Source organism: Pinus tabuliformis, chromosome 8 (genome assembly GCF_031772625.1).
Source record: "Pinus tabuliformis cultivar Carrire ecotype Pingquan chromosome 8, CPIR1, whole genome shotgun sequence".
NCBI lineage: Eukaryota > Viridiplantae > Streptophyta > Pinopsida > Pinales > Pinaceae > Pinus > Pinus tabuliformis.
The window spans coordinates 115,029,743-115,057,627 of record NC_142294.1 but is presented as its reverse complement, the minus strand read 5'-3'; the positions used below and the strand labels follow the sequence as shown (position 1 = coordinate 115,057,627).

The window sequence follows — 27,885 nt, the reverse complement described above, 5'->3', positions numbered from 1 at the left end:
GGGCCCTAGTTTGAAAATTCTATCACTGCAGCAACTGATTTACTTTTCCTACTTATTTCATCATAAGTTATTCATGAAATTACTTCAACAAACATTAAAATAAATACTGCTGCAGATATCACATCGTAATACAGAAACAAAAATATGCACACATTGACACAGTTATTTTGGACTAATGTCCCCGGAAAATCCCAATGTGGGAAAACCAGTGCAACAAGGGAGGATTTTATTATTCAGCAATTTTCTTGTACAACAAGGTGCCAAACTAGCTTACCCATAGATAGACAAACTTCCAGCACTTTCCTAAACCCAGCGTAGGCCCTACTGACCTCTGCTACAACCTGAAACCCTCTGCGTCAGCCTACTGAGGCTCTGCGCAACCTCTCTGGGCTTCTACGTCACTCTTGCAGCCTCTGCGTGGATGATGCAGGCCCTTCTGGCTCTGCGCGGTCTCTGCTGCCTTTGTGTGGCTTCCTCTAGCTCTGTGTCTGCCTCTTCTCCACTTATCTCTCGTCTCTCTTTTCCATACTTGCTGCCTTCTGACTGCTCTCCAGACCACTGGTTCAATTTCTCAGCAAACCCCACTCTAAAAATTGAACTGATTGGTCTCCCTCAGTGTGTTCTCCAAGTGCCCCTCAAGCCTCCTCTTATACTTTTTCTGTTGACATTTCAACGGTCGAGATTAAGTCCCTAATCAACGACTAAGATTAGATCTGGCTTGATCCATGTCTTTTGGACCATTCTAACACAGATTCATATAAATACACATTAATATTTTATTTTTCCTAAATTTAGACTTAGGGCTCCATTAAAAATATTAATTATTTTAATATCTCCTGATTTGTTTAGAATCTGCCCAAACCCTTTCTAGGTATTGGAGATCTCATGTGCCCCAACCTCTCCACCAAATTTCGTGGCTAGAGCAAATCCGATGCTACCCCAAATCAACACTCCCTCTTAGCAAGGACTGTGCTCTAGTAATACTCCTCACTGAGTATTACTCTGATCATCCGGCATCAGTACCTGTGCTGATGCTAGGCCTCCCTACCCAACATCCTCTGCGCTACTGCATCTGGCACTGCTGCCCATGGTTCTGCCACTACCACTGCTGCATCTGTACGACAACGCCCTCTGTATCCGTGCTGCTGCTGGTCTTTTCTCCTAGCACTGCATCCGTACTGCACCTTCTTCTGCATTTGTGCTGCTGTTGGTCATTTCTCCCAACACTGCATATGCACTACAACTCCCTCCACATCTATGCTGCTGTTGGTCCTTTCTCCAACACTGCATCTGCACTGCAACTCTCCCTTCATTCGAGCTGCTAACACACTACTTCTGAAAGGGGTTCTTTACCATCCCCATCTTTTTTCTGAAGTAGTCAAATTTTGACTTTCCAAGGGCCTTGGTGAGGATATCTGCCACTTGTTCCCTTGTAGGGGTGTAGCTTAATTGTACAACTCCACGTTGGAAACACTCTTTGATAAAGTGACACCATATATCAATATGCTTTGACCTATCATGAAATACTGGATTCTCAGAGAGTTTGATGCAACTCTGATTATCACACATGATCCTGGTCACCTCCATATTTCTTCTAAATAGGTTTACCAACAGTTTTCTACGCCATATGGCCTCACATGAAGCTGTGCTTGCTGCCATATATTCTGCCTCAGATGAGCTTAGAGCCACAGACTTCTGTTTCCTACTGCACCAGGATGTTATCCTTGATCTAATGTTGAAACAATAACCAGAGGTACTTTTCCGATCCATTGAACTTCCTGAACAATCTGCATCAGTAAATCCACTCAAGATGATATCCTTTCCCTTGTTGTACAAGAGCCCATAATCAACTATTCCCTATAAATACCTGAGAACGTGCTTGGCTGCTGCCCAGTGAGCCCTCTTTGTTTCCACCATGAACTGACTGAGGGTGTTGATAGCATAACAAATATCTGGCCTGATATTGACTAGATACATCAAGGACCCTATGAGATGTCGGTATAGGGTGGGATCGACATCCTTGTCTTCTAATGCATCAATCTTCTTCCAGTTGGTGATCATTGGCGTAGCCATAGGTCTACAGTCTCCCATCTCGAACCTTTTCAGAACTTCTTTAGCATACGTTCCTTGCCCAAGGAAGATTTCTCCTTTCTACTGCCAACCCTAGAAAATAGTGCATTCGTCCCAGATCCTTCATATCGAACTCTGTGGCTAGATTCTTCTTGCCGTCTTCAATGAGTCTGGATGATCCTATGAGGAAGAGATCATCCACATATAATACTATGATAAGTGGCTCGCTCTCTACGACCAGATAGTAGAGATTCAGATCCACGTCACTCTTGACAAACCCCATCTTCTGCAAGTAGCCATCTATTCGACCATACCACACTCTTGGTGCCTGCTTCAACCCATACAAGGCTTTCTTCAATCTGCATACATGAGGCCTCTTCTCATGAGTTTCAAAGCCCTCTGGTTTTTCAATGTATACTTCTTCTTCTATTACCCTGTTCAGAAATGTTGTCTTGACATCCATCTGATGGATCTCCCATCCCATCTGGGCTGCAAGAGATATCACGGTCCTAATAGATGTATACTTGGCTATCAGGGCGAAGGTTTCCTCATAGTCAATCCCTTCCTTTTGAGCATACCCCTTAGCCACAGACCTGGCCTTGTATTTTTCAATACTGCCGTCCGCAGCATATTTGATCTTGTAAATCCATCTTGAACCTACCACAGATTTGTCTTGAGGCCTTGACACAACCTCCTAGACATCATTTACCATTATGGAGTTATACTCCTCCACCATCGCATCTAGCCAGACCTAATGCTGAGCTGCCTCCTTGAAGCTGGTAGGCTCTCCATCCTGAGCTACTAACACCTGATATCTGTCTAGCTATTTTCGCTCCCTTTTATTGTTCTTGGGCTCTCCGATGAAGTTCTTTGCATAACACAGAATCTAACGAAGTTCCTTGCTGGTTCTTCCTCTACCAACAGGTGCTTCTATTTGCTCCTCTTCCTCATCCTAAGAATTTTTCTGGTCTGAGGAAGGATTCTTCACTTCCGTTGGTGGAAGAGGCATGACCAACGGATCCTCTTTCGATTGCTCCTTGGAAGGCATTTCGCGAGATCTTCTAAAAGCTATGTCCTCCATGAACTTTACATCTCGTCGTACTACTACCTTCCTGCTCCCTGGAAGATAGATCTTGTATGCCTTAGCGTTCTCGCTATATCCAGCCAAATACCCCTTTTTTGCAGTTTGATCCAGCTTCTTCCTCTTTTTTTCGGGTATGCGATAATATGCCAAACTCCCAAATATCCTGAAATGATTGACTTCAGGTGTCTTCCCACTGAAGACTTTCTCTGGAGTAATCTTGCCCAATGCCCGATGAGGAGTCCATTTCTGAACGTAGACAATTGTGTTGCATGCTTCTGCCCACAGGAATTTTGGCATATCCTGATCATACAACATGGCCTTAGTTGCTTCTACAATAGTCCTGTTTTTCCTTTCTGCCACCCCATTTTGCTCCGGATTGTAGGGAGTTGTCCACTCTCTTTTGATGCCCTCCGTAGCACAAAACTCAGTGAATTCCTTACCGACATATTCTCCACCATTATCTAAGTGCAAGACTTTTATTTTCTTATTTGTCAGATTCTCCACTAGAGCCTTGAACTCCTTGAATTGACAGAAAACCTCATCCTTGGTTTTCAAAAAGTAGATCCAAGTTTTTCTTGTGTGGTCATCAATGAAAGTAAGGAAATACTCAGCACCGCTGAGAGCTGTGTGGTCATCAATGAAAGTAAGGAAATACTCAGCGCCGCTGAGAGCTTTGACGGACATAGGTCCCTAGATATCTGAGTGTATCAATCCTAGTACACTCTTGGCCCTGTGGTTGCTCCTAGGAAATGCCGCCTTGGCATACTTTCCTAGAGCGCATCCCCTGCATACATCATCTCGTTCCGTATTCAGATCCGGAACCCCTGTTACAATGTTCCTGAGAATTCTCGGAGCTCCATGGTGCAAGTGACCCATCCTTCTGTGCCATAGTTTGTTCAAGTCTTTGTCCCCATGACTGCCTATTAGTGCCATTGGAGATTCTAGTTGTAATCTGTACAACCGATTACTTTTGATCCCGATCTGCACTTTCTTTTTCCAGCTTGGGTGTTTGACGTATACCTTTTTCTTGATGAAGTAGACGTCATAGCCCTTGCCTTGTAGTTGTGACACGGAAAGTAAGTTCATCCCCAATCCTTGCACATGTAGCACATTTGTGGCACGGAACCGCTCTCCCGATTCTGTCTTAAAAAACTATGGTACCCTTTCCTATTGGAGTACACTTTACCTTATTCCCCATGGTGATATGAAAGTTCATCTTCTCTTCTCGATATTCTGAGAAACACTCCCTGATTCCCTTCATATGCCATGAGGCTCCATTGTCTATATACCATACTTCTGATGATGCAACACTAGTCATGCACGCCACTTCTTCTTCCAACCTGGAAGCCAACATAGAGAAATTAGAATCTCTCTCTCTCTTGTGCAATCTTCTAAAATTTGTGTGAGTCCCCTAAGGTGGATGCCTCTGCATCGTGGTCTCGACCCATAACTGATTTTCCCTTTCTGTCTCTGGTTACTTGCTCTGATACCATGTGAAAATTCTATCACTGCAACAATTGATTTACTTTTCCTACTTATTTCATCATAAGTTATTCATGAAATTACTTCAACAAACATTAAAATAAATATTGCTACAGATATCACATCGTAATACAGAAGCAAAAATATGCACACATTGGAACAATTATTTTGGACCAATGTCCTCGGAAAAATCCAATGTGGGAAAGCCGTTGCAGTAAGGGAGGATTTATTATTCAGCAATTTTCTTGTACAACAGTGTGCCAAACTAGCTTACCCACAGATAGACAAACTTCCAGCACTTTCCTAAACCCAGCGTAGGCCCTACTGACCTTTGCGTCAACTTGAAACCCTTTGCATCAGCCTACTACCCTCTGCGTAAGCCTACTGAGGCTCTGTGTAGCCTCTCTGGGCTTCTGCGTCACTCTTGCAGCCTCTGCGTGGATGACGCAGGCCCTTCTGGCTCTGCGTAGTCTCTGCTGCCTATGCGTGGCTTCCTCTGGCTCTGTGTCTGCCTCTTCGACGCTGATCTCCTGTTTCTCTATTCCGTACTTGCTACCTACTGACTGCTCTCTAGACCACTGGTTCAATTTCTTAGCAAACCCCGCTCCAGAAATTGAACTGACTGGTCTTCCTCAGTGTGTTCTCCAAGTGCCCCTCAAGCCTTCTCTTATACTTTTTCCGTTGACATTTCAACAGCTGAGATTAAGTCCCTAATCAACGGCTAAGATTAGATCTGGCTTGATCCATGTCTTTTTGACCATTCTAACACAGATTCGTATTAATACACATTAATATTTTATTTTCCCTAAGTTTAGGCTTAGGGACTCCATTAAAAATATTAATCATTTTAATATCTCTTGATTTGTTTAGAATCTGCCCAAACCCTTTCTGGGTATTGGAGATCTCATGTGTCCCAACCTCTCCACCAAATTTCGTGGCTAGAGCAAATCCGATGCTACCCCAAATCGACACCTAGGGGCCAAGGATTAGATATAGGAGAGTCAAGATATCCTTAGAGCTCTTAAGGATAATTTGTAGACTGCTCAAAACCAGTAGAAGTTGTCTGTAGATAGGGGTAGAGTCGAGTGACATTTTGAGGTGGGGGACTTGGTTTTTCTGAGACTTTAGCCATACAAGTAGTCCACACTGAAGCAGAAGGGAGTTGAAAAGTTCAAGCCACGCTTTTATGGACCATACAAGGTGATTCGGCAAGTAGGAATAGTAGCATATGAGTTGGAGCTCCTACAAGAGAGTAAGGTGCACAAAGTATTTCATGTGTCCTGCTTCAAAAAGGCCTTGGGACAACAAGTGATAGCTACTACTGAGTTACCACCCATGGATGATGAGGGGCACTTAGTTTTGGTGCTGAAAGCTATCTTATAGGAGAGAGAAAGGAAGCTCAAGAGCAGCACAATCAAGGAGTTTCTTATGAGATGGAAGGACTTACTTGAGGAGGATGCTACCTGGGAGGGAGAGAAGATTTTACAGCACCTAGCATTACAGTTGCTTGACGACAAGCAACATTTGGGAGGGGAAGGCTGTCATGTCCCCAATGAATAACTTTGTTAAGGAGAATTCACAATTTGGCAATTTTGGTAATTAGCTAATGTTTTGACTTAGGAGAAAAGGGTTGGAGGCATAAGTTAATTTTGAAGAGGCAAAGATGTACAACTTAGGGAAAAAGTGAAAATTAAAAGGTTGGTTGGTTGTGGGGGCCGCCCAAAGAGGGAAATCGGATCCCTTAGTGAAATTCGAACCACAAGAGGAGGAAAGGAAGAAGGGATTCCAACTAGTGGGTCCATAAGGAATATAAGGAAGGGGCAACAATTATAAATATGAGAAGCAAACTCATTTTGGGTTTCCTTGATTGTGCAATTTAGCCAAGTCAATTGGTGCTACTTAGCACATGGATTTCCAAGAAGAAAATCCCAACTCTCTTTCGCTGAACTAAGTGTGTCAGTCTAGGAGAGATTTCTGGAGCTCTTGTTGATCGATTTCCAATTTATTGTGTGCCCATTTCATCAGTTGCTTAGGTAGTGTGTGTTCCTTGGAGGACACAATAGCAGAAACTCATGGTACTTGGAGGAGGAAATTTTAGGGGAGCTACACTTGAAGAATTTGCAAAGAAATTCCTTGGAGGGGGACGCAGTACCTAGGAGATTTTCAAAACTGGAGTTTGTTGTTCTAGAGAGAGCTTAGATTGGCTGTTTTAGGGCCTGCACAGGGGCAATTCCTGGCAAAGTTGCAACACATAAATTGAGTGGAGTTTGAGTTGAATTGGGGGTAGGGATTTCACCCACATTTCTGGAGAAAATCTTGTAGGGAATGTCCAACCAATTGAGGGAGTTTTGTTGCAAAACTTCAACATCATTTATGGGCTGGACGTTGGGCCAACAGTTGGAGGAGAACACACTAAATTTGGGTAATTCCGAGCAGCCAGAATAAGCCCAAGAGCTTTCTGGGTTTTGTTGGTTGGGGGTTGAGGAGCTCAGTCCTAATTTTGCAGAATTTTTGGAGCAGAGTTGAGGCCCCAAACTACTGTTTGCCTCTAGTAGGAGTTGCTGAAATATCCTGGGCAGAGCGTGCAACTAGTCTAGCGATTTGCAGCGAGGAGATTCACTCATTTCCACCGTGGTATTGCATGCTTGTTGTTGCAAGCCAAGGTGCACTCATTCCACTACATATTGTATGCAGATTTGGCATTAAACATAATAAAATGTGTCAGAATTGTTATTTTTGCTCAACCGTGTTCTAATTGTATTTGCATGTGTGGAGTTTCATATTTGTATGCTTATTTGTTGCTGTATCTTAGTTCATGCTCTTGGTATTCACTGTATTACTCTAGTTAGAATATTACAACTTCATGAAAGTTGCCATTGTCCTATACTAGGTTATGCAAACCATTGTCTATCAATTCCTTTGTAGAGGGATTTCTTTAGCTATTGCAGTTACCCTCATGTTACCCCTCTTTTCAAAAGGGGTGCTTATAGGCAATTCTTCACTTTTATTTTGTAGGGTAGATTGGAGGCAAGACTAGTTTGGGCCACATGTTTGCCTAGGCACTTCTCAGATCCTAATGCACATGTCTCTTGGGTCAAAATTTCAACAAGGGCTCATTTTGTTTAGCATGAGGCGTTCTTGACATGCCACATTGCAAATTTGGCAAAAAATTAGACATTTTATGCAAAATTTAGTCGTTGAAAGGAAACATGGGCATAGTAACCTATGAAAAGGAGGCAAAGCTTACTTTACATTACACGTGTTATATTTTATGTTGTGTGTGTTTCTTGTAGCTTCCTAAAGCACATGAAAATCGTAGAACCCAAAAGTAGTAAAACATTGGAGTTCTAATACACATGCAAACAAAAAATGTAATTTCCAACTTACAATTGGGAATATTGAGGGTAGTTTAGAGGTAATTCTCTAAGTCAAAGGAGATTAAACAAGATTTTGGTGGCATCATCACCATGATGACTACCTTCCTCAAGCAAAGCATTAAGCTTCCTTCTGCCACAGAATCTAGCAGGCCTTGGAGAGGGAAACCCTACAAGGTATAAACTAGACTTATAAGCAACAATGGGGTAGTGGCCCACTACCACCACGACCAAAACCCCCTCCTCTTTATGTACTTTCATCAATGGGAGGAGTCTCGGTAGGGAAAGATATCACTTATAATAGGTATTCAAGGGTTAATATATGAAATGATCTCACTAGGAAGTCTTTAAGAAAGACAAAATTTAGGTCCAAGGCTTCACAAGGAAGAAAATCGCTTTTTATGGAGAGACCTAGGAATAAGGGTATGAGACCTAGGGTTCGATAGATTTGACGAGTGTTGGAGCAACTCAAGTTCAAGAAGGAGAATGTTGATTTGTGGTAGCATTGGATGTGCTCTAGTTAGGAAAATTGGTGGAGAGGCTAAGGCACATAAGATCTCCAAGACCCATAAATGGTTTGGGGAAATTCCACCTGGTTGGAGAGAGATTACAATAATTAATATTTTTAATGGAGTTCCTAAGTCTAAACATAGGAAAATTAAAATATTAATGGGTATTAATATAAAACTGGGTGAGAATGTTCTAAATGACATGAATCAAGCCAAATCTAATCTTAGCCATGATTAGGGACTTAATCTCGGTCATTGAAGACTCAACAGGAAAAGTATAAGAGGAGGCTTGAAGGTCAGTTGGAGATACACCATATTGATCAGTCAGTTCGATTTTTTGGAGTGGGGTTTTGTTGAGAGAATCAAGCTAGTGATTTGTTGCTGTGAGGGGCAGTTCGACACGAGGCCAGGAATACATAGCAGAGAGGCAGAGATAGTGTTAGTGAGACAGCGTAGAGCCTGGAGAGGCTGATGCAAAGGCTTCAGTAGCTGTGCAAATGCTAGCAGCACTGACACATGGGCCAAGAGGTAGCGCCGGGAGATTTTCGTGGGGCAGACTGAGTGATGGTGAGCTGAGAGGGTGACGTAGCCCCTAGGATAGTGACGCAGAGCAGTGGAAGCTGTCGTAGTTGCTGTGGGATCATTCATCCGGTGATTGATCAGTCGGAATATCTATTTCCGAGGAGAGGTACTGCTGTCGAGGGCATTCTCTATTGGGTGGGCCATTTCTGGCACCCTAGTTGTGTTTATAAACTGCATAATAATAAAACCGTCATATCTGCTGCACCGGTTTTCTAGCATTGGGTTTTTTCAGGGACGATTGTTCAAAAATAACGGTGTCCCTTGTGTGTTTGTCTCAGTTATTTTAGTTGTTGATCTATATATGAGTTAAGGCTACATTTGTGTTTATTTCAATATTTATATTTATAAATAACTTGTTAATGGAATAAACAAGTAGGAGAAATTAAACCAGATAATGCAGTAGGGATTTCTAATGTGTCAGACTTAGAAATTTCAACATGGTATTAGAGCAGTACAGATCACAGGAGGACTGAAGGCACCAACAAAAATTTGAAATTTGCAGCAGTTACAGTTGTCCCGAGAGACAACGTTGTTCCAGAGCAGAAGCAGCAAGAGAAGAAGTGGCGCAAAGCCTGCGTCATCATTTCGAGCCAGGAGGAGGGTCAACGCAGAGGTAGAGAGGGGCAGATCAGACCTATGCAATGGCCGATCATCTTTCTTAGCCAGAAAGGATCGATGCTATGGCCAGGAGGTGCAGATTTAGCCTTGTCGGGATTACGCATAACCTGAAAGGTTGAGTTTATTCAGTTGCTGGGGCTTTGGGAGTTGTGGAAAGATTGTGATTTAAGGAGCTGGTGGGACGTTGTTTCTGTCGAAGTAAAACAATGTCTAAGAAGACAGAACCAAGGTAGGGGGAGTCACTACCTCGATGGATTTCTAGCCAAGGAATCCAGATCCGAGTTGCAGTTGCAAGGAAGATTGGAGAAGAGCGGTTCGACAGTTGGCCGAAGGATTACTGTGAAGGAAATCAGGACTCAGAGGGAGTCTAGAGGAGATTGGTCCTTGGGGATTTCTAGTGCTGAAAAAATCTAGATCCAAGTTTTGTTGGGGCAACAATGAAAAAAGGAGAAGAGAACCAGTTCGACATTCATTCAGTAGAGATAGCAGCCACATCTCTAGGAGGGAGGTGGGGTGATTTAGAGCTGTAGTTCGAAAGAGCTACAGAGGGGCAGGATCCTTGAGGTGCCCAAACTCTTGGATCATATCCGACTACGGGATCCCTTAACGACACTAGCAGGATGAAAGGGGTCGGGTGGAGCAAAGTGTAGTGGAGCAGAAAGGTAGTGCTTGGGTGCATAAATCTAAGGTAGCGCAGTGGAGGTTGCAGCAGTGCAAGAGGCACAAAGGTGTATGCAACAGCGCAGTGGCAGCTTCAGTTTCACGAGGCTTCCAGATTGACTGGGATGTCAGTATTTGGGAGAAGTCAGTTACCTACTTCTCGGTAACTGAGTTGCAGTGCAGCAGTTAGCAATGGCAGTGCTAGAGGTAGCATGGGCAATGTATTGAGAGGGAGTTGCGGTACATATGTAGCTATGGCAGTGTCATGGGAAACAATACAGGGAGCAGCAGTGCACATGATGTGAGGCAGCAGGCCAAGCATCAACACATGTACTGATGTGGAGAATCAGTGTGATGTTTCAGTGATGGAGCATTACTAAAGCACATTCCTCGCTAAGAGGGAGTGTTGATTTCTGGTAGCATCAAATGTGCTCTAGCTAGGAAAATTGGTTGGAGAGGCTAAGGCACATAAGATCTCCAAGGCCCAGAAATGTTTTGGGGAAATTCCACATGGTTGGAGAGATATTAAAATCAGTGTTCCACGCGGACTCGCCCCCCCCTAGGGGTCTAGTTTCCTCGCTCCCCCGCGGGGACTTGGGGACGAGTAGGGGACGTTTCCCCACGCTCCCAAAATGGAGGAAACTCAGGGGGACGTGCCAGGGAAACGTTTCCCTTCCCTGAGGGGATGTTTCCCCACGCTCCCAAAAAAATGGCCTTGCTTATAGTTTATGATTTAATAGACCTGAAGTGGTAGAAAGCTACTCATGTTCTGTATGGGGATAACGTCTTGTGCTGTCTTTTGGTTTCAACAAGCGTTATTTTAGAGGGTCAGTATCATGGAAATTTGCTGGACCATATAGCACGTACATGAATTTTCCCTTTTAAAACTTCTCCTTTTTTTCTCAAGTGATGGCTGGATTACAGTGGGGAGATAACTGGAGTGACAGGCAAAGAATATGAGACATTCAGTTTGTGTTTTTAATTTGCATGACATTTGACATACAAACTATGGAAGCAGCACCTATGTCATGTGGGAAATAATTGGGTGGACTATAGACTAACATGCGTTTACTGCAAGCATGACAAAATACTATGGGCAACAAGAAATCTCAGGAACTGTCGTTATATATGAATTTATACAGTTACAAAATTTACACAGAGCACAGTGGCTCAGCTTGAATTCTCAGGTCTGAAAATTATTTTCACCCCTGAAATACACTGCTAGTTTGAAGTTTGAACTGCATGGCATTGCTCTAATAAGGTAGACAAACTATCCATGCCATCGTTGGTCACCCAAGTTGGTTCGCAGATGGTCATCCTGCAGTCAATGTCATTTGATAGTAAACTGTTAGAAACTCTTTCATGTGATCTTCTCATCTCTCCTGGAACTAAAACTCTTCTTTCAGCATATGGTGTACTGTCTCTATTATATATAATATAACAAACTTTCTAGCTGTTGGATCCAATACAGCTGGACAACCCATTGTAGTTGCCCCTTCTACTGCCAATGCAGTGTTCCTGATCTGTTCATTTAGCTTTTCACAGAATTCAGTGGCTACCTTATCAAGCTGAAGCTCTCCTTCTGTCTGACCAAAATCTAAATTAGAATTTGACCAAGCTGAATTAGAATTTTAAATTTATTATTTTATATGATATTATAAATTTGGATAATGTCAAATGATATTCATATCAATGATCATGCTTTGCAGCTTTTCAATTCAAACCAAATTGTCATAGTGGACTCAATTAATAAATTATATTTTATATTTATAAATTTTTAAGACCCTGACGCTCCCCCACGTTTCCTAAAAAATGGTAGGGAGCTTTTGCATAGGCCGCTCCCGTGCCCCCTAGCTCCCTCGCCCCCTCGTCCCGGAACCTTGGTGGAACATTGATTAAAATAATTAATATTTTTAATGGAGTTCCTAAGTCTAAACTTAGGAAAATTAAAATATTAATGGGTATTAATATAAAACTAGGTGAGAATGTTCTAAATGACATGGATCAAGCCAAATCTAATGTTAGCTGTTGATTAGGGACTTAATCTCAGTTGTTGAAGACTCAATAGGAAAAGTATAAGAGGAGGGTTGAGGGTCAGTTGGAGATACACCATATTGATCAATCAGTTCGATTTTCTAGAGCGGAGTTTTGCTGAGAGAATCGAGCTAGTGATTTGTTGTAGCAAGGGGTAGTTTGGCACGAGGCCGAGAATACACAGCAGAGAGACAAAGATAGTGCTAGTGAGACAACATAGAGCCTGGAGAGGCTGACGCAGAGGCAGTTGGGAGCTACGCAGAGGCTGAAGAGGCCAGTGTGGGTGACGTAGAGGGTCTGAGGGTTGACGCATAGGCTATCAAAGTTGACGTAGAGCCAAGAGGTAGCGTCGGGAGATTTTCGTGGGGCAGACTGAATGATGGTGAGCTGAGAGGGTGATGCAGTCCCTAGCAGAGTGACGCAGTGCAATGGAAGCTATCGTAGTTGCTGCGGGATCGTTCATCCGGTGATTGATCAATCGAAATATCTGTCTCTGAGGAGAGGTACTACTACCAAGGGCATTCTTTGTTGGGTGAGCCATTTTTGGCACCCTAGTTGTATTCAAAAACTGCATAAATAATAAAACCCTCATATCTATTGCACCGGTTTTCCTGCATTGGGTTTTTCCAGGGACAATTGTCGAGAAATAACGGTGTCCCGTGTGTGTTTGTCTCAGTTATTTCAGTTGCTGATTTGTATATGAGTTAACGGTGCATTTGTGTTTATTTCAGTATTTGTATTTATAAATAACTTGTTAATGGAATAAATAAGTAGGAGAAATTAAACCAGATAATGTAGTAGGGATTTCTAACGTGTCAAACTTAGAAATTTCAACAAAAAAAAGGTTTCTTACAATGTGTGTTAGCTAGGCCAAGGGTCATGAAACCTTCAAGGAAGTCGTTAAGTTGAAGGAAGAAAAACTAAGGTTTCCCTCTTAGGGAAAACACCTAGGGAAAGAGAATTTATGGATGAAATTGAAGTGGTTGTTGAATTTTGTAGCTATGGTAGGCCTTCATAATTAGTATTTATAATGATAAATATAAAGCATGTTCTTCATGCTTCTTGTTGAGATCTTCTATGTAATTGCTTTTGATGAATTTGAATGTATGAAAAGATTATTGTAAGAAATCATAAGTAATTATCAGTTAAGAAGATCCTATGAAAAATTAACATGTTATCAGAGGCTGGGTAGAAGTGTAGCCAACTTGTTTCAAGTTGATCTTAAGGGTTTGTTCTTGCCCTAGTCCATCTCTGGTTGTAAGGAAGACACAAGTATTCCTAGACGAAACCAAGACTTATTTATGCCCTAGAAGACCCATTTTTCCTTCATGATAGACGATTTAAAGAGAAGTCAAAATTCTCTGATGGTTAAATAGAAGGGCCAAAGCATGTAGATTGCAGTGCGAATTCAAGAAGGCTGTGAATCTCAGATTTGCCTCAAAAAGACTGATCAAATATTGTGACCCATAATTAAGCCTATGAGAAGGCCAAAACATACTTGGAGGAAGATCAAAATCTTAGTGATGTTAGGTTGAAATAGACCTTAGTCTATAAGCCTCAAAATTTGTGACAGAGTTCCGAAATGAGCTCAGGATTATTATAGAGGAGGCCTCAAGATGATGTTAGGAAGGTTAAGAAGGCCTTAAGATGACCACAAGAAGGGCGAAAAGCCTCAGTATAGCATCCTCAGTCACCAAGAAGCCTTAGGTACGAAAATGGTTACGCTTCAATTGTCCAAGGTCTTGAAGAACAATAAATTGTTGGTACAATGATTGTTAGACTGAACTGAAGTCGAGGAACTTTTTTTCTTAAAGGGAGAAGCTGATGTCACTTTTAAGAAGTTTTTAATATCTCTATATGAGAACAAGCCAACAAAGTCATCTTTGTTTACTTTTAGTCCTAGAGTCATGGAAGGCACTAAAGAAGGGATTCAACTGGTGTCCTAATGACAAGTGTGAAAGTGTTTCATAGATCCCATTCCCCTTGAAGATCTAATATGACTACAAGATACAATACCTATTGTCGAAGTAGGAGGACTGATATTTTAGTATAAATTGCAAGTGTTATGTAACTCATGGATCTAGTTACCAGGTTTGATACAAGATACAATTCATACTATTCAAAGATGTTGATTCCATAAGCAGATTATAGTAATGATCAAGGACAACGTACGAGAACTAAGAAGTCAGACATGTAAAGAGATCTGAAAAACTAGAAGTTTGTGATTTGATGCTGGAATGAAAGGACCAAGTATAGGTCTAGTTGAAAGTTTGTAGTAAGACTTTCACTAGAGTTTTCTTTGGAACTGTTAGTAAGGCTAAATCTTAGTAATTGAAAATTCATTGTGAATTAGTCATGAGACTATAAGGGAACCTTGAAGAAACCTTTAAGGTCAGTTATGATGATTGAAGGAGTCCCTTCACCCACATTGCAATGCACTTATGAGCTTCAAGCATATAAAAATATTCTTGATATACGGCCGGTGCTAAAGAATGATATAACGACTTGTGTGTTTTTCTTAAAAGATGTTGCATTGTATTAGAAGCAGGATGTTGAAGCTACAAGCACTTAAATTTGTATCATGGACCTTGCACTATTAAGTAAAAGTTCTAAAAAATGCATTGCATATGCTGACGCTAAGGTATGACCTATGTTATAAGTATTTTATATGGATACTTAGTCTTGGAATCTATTCCTTGCACATCAAGGCAAAAAGGAAAAGGATCATTGTCATACCTTTGTAGAAAGCACACTTTGATGAAGGAGGTTCACCTATAGTGAAAAATAAACCAAGTTCCTCTTAAAAAATAGAGATCAAAGGTTCTCTTGATAAGTATTGCCCTGTCTCTAATATAGCAGGCCAAGGATATAAATAACTGAAGACATATGATTGAAGTTTTTGATCGAACTAATTGTTGAAAAGAAAGTATTAATGCCATATATATTGTTGTGGAAAATCTTGCATCTACTGCTATGGGTATTTGGGAGTTGGGATCTATTTTGTAAATATAAGAGTCAACCCAAAATGATGAAGTCCATCCTTTGCACATTGAAATAAAGATCAAGACTCTAAAGATAAAATATAGTTGCTACAATGTTTTGAGGAAGTCGAAGAGACCAAGGATAATCATTGGACAAAACATCCTTGATTGAGTGATGACAATAATGGATTTCATCACAAGTATAAAGGGCAGATTGATTCTTGGGTTTTGTCATTTGGATATGAAGTTGCATAATTGGAAATCTAGGGTTTGTAAACCCTAGCAGGCAAAAAGGGCTTGGATAGGAAATCCTCGAGGTTTATGAACAAAACCCTAGAACTAGACCTAGATCAACATTTCCGCTAAAAGAAGAAACCATAGCTCAGGCAAGGACCAAATGACATCATGTTGTTGATGAGGACAAGGTTGATAAATTTGCAAGTTGGATGCAAGAAGGCTAAGATCAAGAGGGAGTTGACATTTGCCTCTAATCCTCAAAAGATATGTATTTTATATCTCTCTTCTTTGATTATTGCTATTGTTATTGTTTTTCTTTTAGTAAGTCTCTTGTCCTTGTATCCTTTGGTTGTTTGTAATTGTTCTTCTATGACCTCCTAGTGAGGATTGTAGGTACATAGTAAAGGTTGTCGAGACTTTGGTAGCAAAAGGAAGTAGTGGAAGAACGATAAAAAGCGCGTGGCAAGAAGTCTTTCACAGAATCAATGATGTGTATTGAGAGATATTGTACTAAGTAAGATCTGAGGTCAAAAGGAGCAAGAAGATCATCAAGTATACCCTAATTGTGCTGAAGAAAAGTCAATGGTGACTTACATATGGGTCTACAAGATATAACGTGCAACATAGACAAGTACAAAGCAAGAGTTGAGAATAGAAGGTTCTCAAATAAAGAGGGAGAAGATCATGACAAGACGTTTGCTTCAGTTTTCACGTACACTTCTAATCATTGATTTGAAAGTTTCACTAGGTGGATGCACAGATGTTTTTGAAATAATTAAGGAAAAAGAAGTGCACACAGAGCTAACTCAGGACTTCGAGAAACATGAGAAGAAGTCTCATGATTGAAGGTGACCTTGTACAATCGCAACTAGACATGTTGGGCTTGATATTTTTGGATGGATGGATCAAGGTTGATCATATTTGATTTGTCTTTGATGAAAGTAGAAGGATTCATGAGTCAGAGGGGGCTGTTGTGGCAGAAATAATTGCTTCTGTAACAGAGGGAGCAATCAGAAAGCCTTATTTTAGCTTTAGAGGAAGTTGACCTCTAAGTTCGAGATGATGGTCTGTCAGGCTAAGGGAGCAACCAGAATTACCACAACAAGATATGTTTCAGTGTGAAGACGTAGCAACCAGTCAAGATGACAAGAAAGCATCTATGGTGATGGATCCAGTAAAGGAAGCAAATCAATTTATGGTTGAGCCAAGGCATGTTGCTCAACATGTGTTGGAGTACCAACATGGTACATTTGGTCATGGCATAGTCAATTATGGTTTGAGATATTAGTCAAATCAGTGAAGTACAACTATAAGGATTCACAAATTCAGAGAGGTCATCAGAATATTGCTTCAGTTTGGGCTCTATCATAATTTCTTGGATGAGTAGGAAGCAATCATTTGTCACACTTAGTATTGCAGAGGTTGAGTATATTGCAGCTGGATTGGAAAGTTGAGAAATAGTATGGCTTCAGAGGCTACTTGTAGGATTGTCTTGATTAGGTGTAGGTGATGACCACGATGATAGGCCGAAACAAAGTGAGATCTATGTAACAAACACGGTTCGTTATAACAGGCTAAACACTCCAAAAGACTTGGAATATGTAGATCTCCATGGAGGATACAAGAATATATATATATATATATTAAAATGTATGAATAATAATATGTTACAAATGAGAGTGGGAGTCCTGCTTATATACCCTAGGCAGGTACCTCTTCATGGAAGGTCATGTCCCATTTAGACATGCCTCTTCAGTACTAATTACTAATAAACTAATCATTATTACAATTATCATCATTATTTATATTTATATTATATATATATATATATATATATATATATATATATGTATATTTTATTCATAACATTGCCTTCCTTCTCAAAAAGCTTTGTCCTCAAAGCTTGCTGATGAAAAGGCTTGATCTCTTTTTCTGTTTCGAATGTCTTCTCGTCTCAGAACTGTCATCTTCGTTGATACAAGTTAATATGATCCTTGGAGTGATAAATAAAACTGTCGAACTGAGAAAGCATCTGACCATCCTAAATCAATCTTCTATGAAATCTTGCAGTTACTGGATACTTCTTGTGAACTTTTATCACAACACTAAATTGCACTAACATTAGTAGTCTTTGGAACAAAAGTTTGTTGTTTTTGATCTGAGTGATATAGATATGTACACTGATTGAGTTGCTTGCTCTTGTGATTCGGGTGTCGATAGGGAGTTCTTGTGGTTTGATTTGCCCTTATCAAGTGTGTAGCAATTTCCTGATTTATTTCAGGTACTATTGTTGTTGAGTTGGTTACAGAATCATCATTTGAAAATGCTCATCATCTGAATTGCAACATGTGTTTTTCCTTCAACCAATTTATTATCTTCTTGAGTTGTGGTATTGACTGGTTTGGTATTTGTTTCTTTATCTTCAACTAGAATTGTTACGACTGGTGACTTTGATACTTCCTCTTGAATACAATGTTCTAACTTGTCTTTTAACGACTTCTTGTCCTTCTTAAGCTTCTTAATTTGTGTTAGTAATTTTTTGCTATGGTCCTTAAGTCGAAAGACTTCTTCATTTCTATCAGTAGTGATTTTGTCAATTTCATTTTGCATATTTTGTAGTGCTCTTTTACCTTCTTGAAAAATTACTTTTGAAATATCTTGTATGTCTTCTGGTGTTACTGAATTCGGCTTTAATGTAACATCTTGTAGTGTTATTTTTCTCTTTTTGTATGAAAATGTCAAAAACCTCTTTTTCCCATTCAGGATGAAGGAACCTAGGGTTTCTATCCAGGGTGAACCTAAAATAATGTCATGTTGATCGCTCCATAGGGTTTGAACTGAGAATTGTGATATGAATGTATAATCTCCAATGTTTAATTGTAAATTGGTTTTGTCATATTTTTTTTGTCATAACAGTCTAATTTTTCGATTATATTTGATTCAGGAATTACTAATTGGTTTGTGATTTTAGGTTTTATGTAATATTTATCTTCGGCTGGCGAGATAACAATAGTAACATCTTTTCCTGCGATAGACCCTTTAATTCTAAATAGCACTGAGGCATAGTTATATGAAGTTTATGGAAATATTCCTTCCTTTATTTCCGAATTAGACTCCATTTTTTTTCTTCAATGGTATATACTCAATATTTGTGTTTTGTCAAAATTATAATTTTCCTTGATCACTTTAATCAATTGATCACTTTTTTTTTCTTTTTTTATAATTCTCCCACTTTTTTTTAAATAAATAATATCAATGAAGATTTTTATTAAATATTGTTTTTTCTTTTAAACCTCTTTTTCTTTATTTTTTTTATTTTTTTAAATAACCTTCCCTTTTTTAAATAACCTTCCTTCACCTTATCCCGATTGACTTAAATATAAAATATCGATTTGTGAATTTAAATGCTTAATTGTGTGATTTAATATCAGAGGGCATACGGACGCAATGATACCCGCTGGATGCGATGGTCGTAGTGACTGGTCACTGTTTGGATTCTATCCCTCGCCGTATATCCTTTTTAACACTGTAATTAATCTATTGCTCTTGTATTTTGGATGGCTTTAAGTAGCAGGTGGCTCCACTAATATTTTGGCTCGACAACGGATTGAAGGCAATAGGTAACAGTTGACCAGGTAGGCTGAGACGAGTGTAGCCGAATGACCGGAGAGGTGTGGTTACAGTTGTTATGTGAAACGTGGCCGCAAACTGGAGCATGGCTATAGACTTGTGTGTCCACTATCTACCAATGCAACAAACAAGAGCGACTGTGGATGCAATTGACCTCGCTGTGGTGGCTATGTAGAACACAGGAGACGACAGCGATGGACGCACGTGGTGAGAGACCCGGCCGTGGAATGCCGCAGGGATAAATAAAAAGGACAACACTGTCAAAGGGTGCAACTGCTGCAAATGTTCATGTGGACTAAACAATGATGGCGATAGGTGGTGTTGTTCGGTCAGGGCATCTGGTTGTGGCTGCTCGCAGCTGCATGCAAATGGTGGACTCCCACAAATCGCTATGGGAGGGGTATGTTGGACGATGGCTGTCGCTGGTTGCTGTCGGATGGTAGCAGGTAAGATAGGTAAGTCGTGCTTTTTTTTCTTTTAGTTTTGATGTATGATTTTTTTTTTAGGTATTTAATTTTTTATTTATTATCATTATATTTTTTTATTCTATTTTTTCTTTATATATATATATCTATATATATATATATATATATATTTCTCATTTTTCCCTGTTTCTTTTACTATATTTTTATTTATTTATTTATTTTTCGCTATGTTGCATGGGTTCCCGAACCAAGGGGTGGGGTTCTCGAACCCGTCCTGAGTTCCCATCCCCAACTTTTGGGTGCTTGAACGGGTACCTCTGAGAAGAACCCTAAAGAACCCAATTCTTCTTGTAAGAACCTGAGACTTCGAAATCATAAACCGGGTTCTTTTGATTCATCAGGTACGGAGAACCCTAAAAAAGGGTCCCTGGCGGGTTCGTTGGAGGCATGGGGAGAAAAAAAATATAATTTGTATTTAATTAAAAATCGTAGAACCCTAATTGAAGTCAATTTGACCAAATTTATTTGTTGGCGGCAAGACTTTTGGTTAGTTTTTCATTGGCGGAAAGAACTAGCTCCTCCCTACCCGAATTGCAACTCCATTTGCATAGTGTTGGTGTCCATTTCCGGTCCATTTCTACAGCAACAGTGAGCACAACGGGCATGCATTATCGCAGCAGTGAGCACGACGTCCATTTTCGCACGCACGAGTGAAGAGTCTTAGACAACAGCTCTGTTAGGGTATTCTGACACATAGGAAATAGTTAAGTATAACTTGGTCTAGTGTAGAGTTAGGTAAAGTGTGTTTCTTTACTATGTACATTTTGTAACTTACAATCCGACGGTCACGATATGTTCTAGACATGAAGTGATCCGATGGTTCATTCTCTCCTTAGTATTACCGACACTTGATCCGTGGTTTAACACCCGATGGGTCCATGATCTCTATTTAAAGAGATGGAGGGTCATTTCTAGGGTGACCTTTCATGAGAGAAGCTTATGTAAATTTTCTTTGTTTTATTAATAAGTTGCCTGAAGTGGCCACGTTGGTTCAGGCCGTGGAGTGTTTCCCTCTTTGAGGGTTTTAACCACGTCAAGAATATTGGTGTATTGATCTGTGATCTGTTTGTGAGCGGTGTCCTTTGGTGTTCTATATGAGGAACTTACCTTGTAAATTCCTACATGGTATCAGAGCAAGTTGAGTGCCGCATCCGTTGGTGATCCAAATCGGAAGCCAATACAATTGCATCCGATTGTCGTTTCCTAGATCTACTGTTTCTGACTGCTTTTGAGATGAGAGGACTGCTCTATTGTGTTAGGAGCATCTGTTCCAGTGATGAACTCCCTTCGTTTCACGTGAAAAGGTTTCTGATAGCCCTAGCTACGTCATTTTTAAGATCTGGAGGTATACAGTCTTTGTTTGCAGTTTTAGTTATTTATCTCTCTGTTTATTTCAGTTTATTTCTCTCTATTTTATATTATCGGATCTGTACTTTTCGTTTCTGCATATGCTCCTTGTCCCGCGACTCTGTGCGATCTGGGAAAATCAGAAACAGAAAGGAAGGATTTTTCTCATGCGTATGCTCTTTTCCGTTGCGCCTTAGTGTGATCTCAGTAAATCAGAAACATTGAGGAAAATATTTAGTTTCTGACAAAAGCTAACTTCAAGCCATAAAGTTTGGTTTTTTTTGCATGTCCATGGTGGGTTGTGTGGTTTTTGATTTTGTAGGCAAAAAGAGTTTTTTCAAGTAAGCACGCACCCCAAAGCTCCAGAGAAAAAAAAACCTTCCTCTTTTCCAAAAATTACTAACCTTTTAAACTAGCTCACTTGGTCCAAAGTTACTTTATGAGAATAGAGGTCTTGGGTTCAAGTCTTTCTTTTTGTTGAGTTACTTTTTCAAAAAGCACATGTAACTTATGTTTTAAAGTTACTTTATGTAAAAGTGTTCTCACCCATTATAAAAAGTGAGTCACTTATAATTCTAAAGTCTCTTTATCTTTTATTTAAGTTACAATTTAGTGAGTAGCTCATAAAGTACCATTGTAAAAGTGACTTTCACTTATTTATAAAAGTGGGTCACATAAAATCTTTTTTAAAGTGAGCTAATTAGATTAAGTTTGGAAAGGGGGGGGGAGAGGGATTTTTTTTAAATATAACATTATCATTCACTTCCGCACATTCACGCACTTTGTCGGCATCTTCAACAACTTTTCTTCAAAAATCCATAACTTCTTCATCTAGAAGCCGTTTTTAGAGCTGCTTTTTTTAATCGGCCTATTTTTTCGAGATTTTTCCATTGGAACACTTAGTTTCAGCATCTACAGCTTCAGTTTCTGTTAAAATGGAAAGTCCATGATAAGTTATTCTTGACAAAACCAACTACTTCCAATGGTGGTCCTACGTTGTGGATTTACTTAGAAGTAAAGGTCTTTACAGAATAGCTTTAGGCCAAGAAACTAAACCTAAAGATGAAGATAAGGCAACCAAATGGGAAAATAGGCAAGATCAAGCACGTGGGTTAATAAGGATGTCTATTTCTCCAGACCTTAGATCCACTTCCGCACATTCACGCACTTTGTTGGCATCTTCAACAACTTTTCTTAAAAAATCCACAACTTCTTCATCCAGAAGCCGTTTACAAAGCTGTTTTTTTTAATCGGCCTATTTTTTCGAGATATTTCCATTGGAACACTTAGTTTCAACATCTACAGCTTCAGTTTCTGTTAAAATGGAAAGTCCATGATAAGTTATTCTTGACAAAACCAACTACTTCCAATGGTGGTCCTACATTGTGGATTTACTTAGAAGTAAAGGTCTTTACAGAATAGCTTCAAGCCAAGAAACTAAACCTAAAGATGAAGATAAGGCAGCCAAATGGGAAAATAGGCAAGATTAAGCATGTGGGTTAATAGGGATGTCTATTTCTCCAGACCTTAGATTCCATATCGCAGAACTTGATACCCCTAATGAAGCAATGAAACAACTCACTAAAGTTTTTGGAATTAAAAATGAAATTAGAGCCCATCAACTCGAAAATGAGTTGCTTACGTTGGACCCCAATAATTTTTCTTCCATTGAAGATTTTTTGTCCAAGTTCAAGACCCTTAGACTTCTCTTGGAAGGTGTTAAAGTTAAGAAAGAAGATGGTAGCTTTATTAATTCTATTCTTACTGAGTTGGGACCAACCTACTCTGTGTTTGTTTCCACCTTCCATTCTACTAGAGAAGCATTTATTTCTCAAGGACAAGACTACAAGTCCCCCTCTTTTGATGCCTTTTGTGATTCTTGAATAAGAGAACAAGATAAACTCTTACAACTTGGTCTTCTTAATCTTGGAAACTCTTCTAAGAAAGCCTTAGCCGCCCAACAACAACCAAATTCAAAGAATCCTAAGAAGCAGTATCTTAAAGAGAATGGTCCTAAACCAAACAAGGGTCCTAAGCAATTTCAGTCTCAAAATGAAAAAACAATTCAACAAAATGATAAAGCAAATAAAAACAAAGGGAAGAAAACTGATAGGCATTGCAACTTTTGTAATCGAGATGGCCACTTAGAATCCAATTGCTTTAAGAAGATGGAAGCCTTGGAAGCAGCAATGAAGAAGCATAACATGCATTTGGAGCACTCTTCAACTTCAACTTCATCTTCAGGAATTGCACTTTCTACATGTGGTTGTCAAGCATCTCGGTCTGGTTATGCACTAAATGTATCTTCTTCTTCTGATTCTCATGAGTGGTTCATTGATTTTGGAGCTTCTTATCACATGGCCAAAAGCAAAGCCATGTTTTCTTCTGTAAATGATTGTAACACCAAAAATATATATGTTGGTGATGACAGATCTCTTAGTGTTGTAGGGATTGGAACTATTCAATTAGACAATGGTCAATTCAATGATGTATTATGTGTTCCAACCTTATCTTGCAACCTTCTATCTGTATATCAGATAACTCATTCAAGTGAAGGTAAAATTGTTGAATTCTTATCTCATGATGTTGTAATTAAGTTCCTAAGAGATCCGAGACAGATTTTAGCTACTGGCATTGCTTATGATTCTACAAGGTTGTATAAGTTTAACAACTTTGGGTTATCAACTCTTCCCTCGGTATTTGTTGTTCATAATGATGAAGTGAGCAAACTTTGGCATGAGCGATTTGGTCATTTAAATTATCGTTCCCTTCAAAATCTATGTAAAGAAAATATGGTGATAGGTCTTCCTATGGTATCTTGCAGAGATGGTGTTTGTTCTAGATGTGTACTCGGAAAACATCATCGGGATAGTTTTGAAAAACGTGCCTCTTGGCACGCCTTAGCCTCTTTACAGCTTGTGCATAGTGATTTATGTGGTCCACTTCCAGTGGTTTCATTCTCTGGCTACAAGTATTTCTTAACTTTCATTGCTGATTTCTCTAGACACACTTGGGTATACTTCTTAAAACTCAAGAGTGTAGTATTTAGCATGTTCTTGGCCTTTAAGGCCTTTGTTGAGAAACAATCTGGACATCAAATTCTTAAGCTAAGATTTGATAATGGCGGAGAATATGTTAACAACAAATTCATCAACTTTTGCACTGAGCATGGAATTCAAATGCAACATATTGTTCCATATACTTCACAACAAAATGGTGTAGCTGAAAGGAAGAATCGCACATTAAAGGAAATGGCTAATTGTGTGCTTCAATCTAAATGACTTAGTCTTAATTTTTGGGCAGAAGCAATTAACTGTGCAAATTACATAGTAAATCGCACTCCTACTAAGGTTTTAAATAATATCACTCCAGAAGAAGGATGGAGCTCAATTAAACTAGATGTAAGTCACTTTCGTGTTTTTGGAAGTGAAGCATGGGCCCATATTCCAGATGAGAAACATAAAGCTTTAGAACCTAAGAGTGAAAAATGTATTTTTGTTGGATATTTTGAAGATGTCAAAGGATATAAACTTATTCCACTTAAGTCCAAAAATGTTAGCATTAGAAGAGATGTAAAGTTTGCTAAAAATATATCGACCTACGAGCCTAGTTCGACGAATGTGCCACCTCTCTCTATCCCTTCTACTTCTGAAAATATTTCTTTATCAGAAGATGACAATCCTCCCCCACCTTCTCAGGATCCTCCTTTAGCTTGTTAGCTTCCAAAATGGGTCTGTGCTACTCAGGATGTAGTAGGTGCTCTTGCAGGTGATCCTACAGATCAACGACGTACATGTTCTCAGTTCGATAGAGCCTCTTCTTTACTAGCTCAAGCTTCAACGAATTTTGATCTTGACACCTTTGCAGAAGCTTCAGGCCATCGAGATTGGGACACAACTATGAATGAAGAACATCGTTCATTATTAGAAAATGATACATAGGATCTTGTTCCTCTTCCAAAGGGACGAAAACTTGTTAGATGCAAATGGGTTTACAGAACCGAGTATGGACCAGATGGAAAAGTTGATAAACATAAAGTTCGTCTTGTTGCTAAGGGTTTTTCACAAGTTGAAAGCATTGACTATATTGAAACCTTCCCCCCTGTTGCCAAAATTAACTCTATCCGCCTTGTTTCCCTTGCTGCCGCTTTCAAATGGGAAGTCCATCAGATGGATGTTAAATCTGCCTTCTTGCATGGGGATTGGCATGAAGAAATCTATATGGAACAACCTACTAGCTTTATACAAACAAACTCCAACCTTGTATGTTAGCTTAAGAAATCCCTTTATGGTTTGAAGCAAGCCCCTCAGGCTTAGTATGCCAAAATGGATAGCTTTCTTTTAGATATTGGCTTTTCTAGGTGTCATTCTGACAATACTGTCTACACCAAGAAAGTGGGTAAGTCTCTTGTCATTTTTGTTCTTTATGTTGATGATCTTATCCTTACTGGTAGTGATCCCAACCTTATAAACCATGTGTAGTCAAGCCTTAAAAAGAAGTTTGAAATGACAGACTTAGGACACTTGTATTATTTTCTTGGTCTTCAAGTCTTGCAAACCAAGGAAGGTATTTCCCTCTCCCAGTCCAAGTATGCCTGTGATCTTCTATGCCACTTTCACATGGAAGACTATAAGCCAGCCCCTTCTCCGTTTCAGTCTGGAGCCAAACTTTCAGTCACTTGTACTTTCCCTGAAGTTGATGCTACCTTATACTGTCAGCTTGTAGGAAAACTTTTGAATCTGACCCATACTCGTCCTGACCTTTTACTTTGTTGTTGGCCTTATTGCTCGGTTTATGCTAAACCCACATGAAAGTCATTGGAAAGCAGCTAAAAGAATACTTCGTTATGTTCAAGGTACAGTTTAGTTTGGGATTCATTACAGTGCAGAAGCATATCCTTTATTGGTTGGTTTGATTGATTCCGATTAGGCTGGTGACCCTGATGATAGGAAGTCAATTGTAGGTTATGTCTTCACTCTTGGTTCTGGACCTATTACATGGGCTTGCAAGAAACAAAGTGCCATTTCTCTTTCTTCAACAGAAGCAAAGTATTGTGGCACCGTAGAAGCTGGTAAGGAAGCCCTGTGGCTTCGTCAGATCTTGTCAGATTTTGGCTTTCAGCAGCAGCATCCGACTACACTTTGGTGTGATAATCAAAGTGCCCTTCAACTATGCAAAGATCCAGTCCAACATTAGCGCAACAAACACATTGAACTACACATGCACTTCATCAAAAAGCTCATTCATGACCATGTTCTTGAAGTGCAATATTGTTCAATTGATGATCAAGTTGCAGACATCTTTACAAAGGCTCTCACAGAGGCGAAGTTTACTAAACTTTGATTTATTGTTGGAGTTCAGGAAGTTGTCACTAAGGGGGCATAGGTTCTAATGCCTCGTTTCTTCTCCTATTGTGTCATATTTGTACATCCTTCAATCCTATCCCAAGTTGTTTTTAAGTGGGGATGTTAGGATATTTCGACACATAGGAAATAGTTAAGTATAACTTGGTCTAGTGTAGAGTTGGGTAAAGTGTATTTATTTACCATGTACATTTGTAACTTACAATCCGACGGTCACGATATGTTCTAGACATGAAGTGATCCGACGGTTCATTCTCTCCTCGGTATTACCGACACTTGATCCATGGCTTAACACCCAATTGGTCCATGATCTCTATTTAAAGAGCATGGAGGGTCATTTGTAGGGTGACCGTTCATGAGAGAAGCTTATGTAAATTTTCTTTCTTTTATTAATAAATTGTCTGAAGTGGCCGTGTTGGCTCAGGCCGTGGACTGTTTCCCTCTTTGAGGGTTTTAACCACGTCAAGAATACTGGTGTATTGATCTGTGATCTGTTTGTGAGCAGTGTCCTTTGGTGTTCTATCTGAGGAACTTACCCTGTAAATTCCTAGAAGCTCAAGGGACGTTGAGAGAGCTTGTGACTTGCCAACATTTGGGTGCAGTGCTATAGGAGGACCGCACGTGTTTTTTTTTTTCGATTTTCACCTTCCAGGCTTACGCATTTTCTGATTTTCATCGTAATTAATTTAATAATTTCAAGTTTCAGCTCTGTCATTGTGTAATCCGAGGATTGAATTAGTGAAATCTCTGACTTTTAGAAGACTCTATAAAAATGAATTAATCATCGACTTTGTATTAACTTTTTCTCGATATTTCAAATGCTTTTACATGATTTTTTGGCGACTGATATCAAGGCTGTCCTTTTAGACAATGTAATTTGATCTGACAACACTTCATTTTACTGTTTTAAAATAGGCTTACTTCATTCAACATTTTTATGTTATATTTTCTATGGGGATGGGGTATTATCCATGATATCTCAAGGGCTCTTATGTAATATTTTTTGCAACTGGATATTAAAGCTCCTCCTTTAGTCATGAGTAGATTTACACATTGTCTTTTTTGGTTTAAGTCTCTATTTCTTTTATTTTAAGTATATATGAATAACGCAATAAGCATCGGAGGTTCTCAATTTCTTAGCCTTTATTATAGAATGATAGAAATTGATATGGTTGAAGCTTGTTTTCTTCTGTCAATGATTTTGCATCTAGAGTCGTTTTTAAAATCTATGATATTTTCACTGATGTTTGCATTTAAGTTGTAAACTCTGATTAGTAGGATGCGATGTCAGTCTTTATCCATTTTCAGATTTAAGTTAATTTCTCACAAACAAGTCCTCCATTTCTCTCAAAATTTTGCGTATAGAAGGGGCTATATAGGTATGATAATTTCAGAGTTGGCTTGATCAATTGCTCTTCCTAAAAGTAAA

At 39.5% G+C, this 27,885-nt stretch overlaps 1 protein-coding gene across 1 annotated transcript in view; it reads left to right on the top strand.

Annotated features, from left to right (window-relative positions):
- LOC149234392 (uncharacterized) overlaps nt 1-27,885 on the top strand; it is a 404,784-nt gene that overhangs the window by 339,357 nt on the left and 37,542 nt on the right. The gene's annotated exons all lie outside the window — the stretch shown is intronic.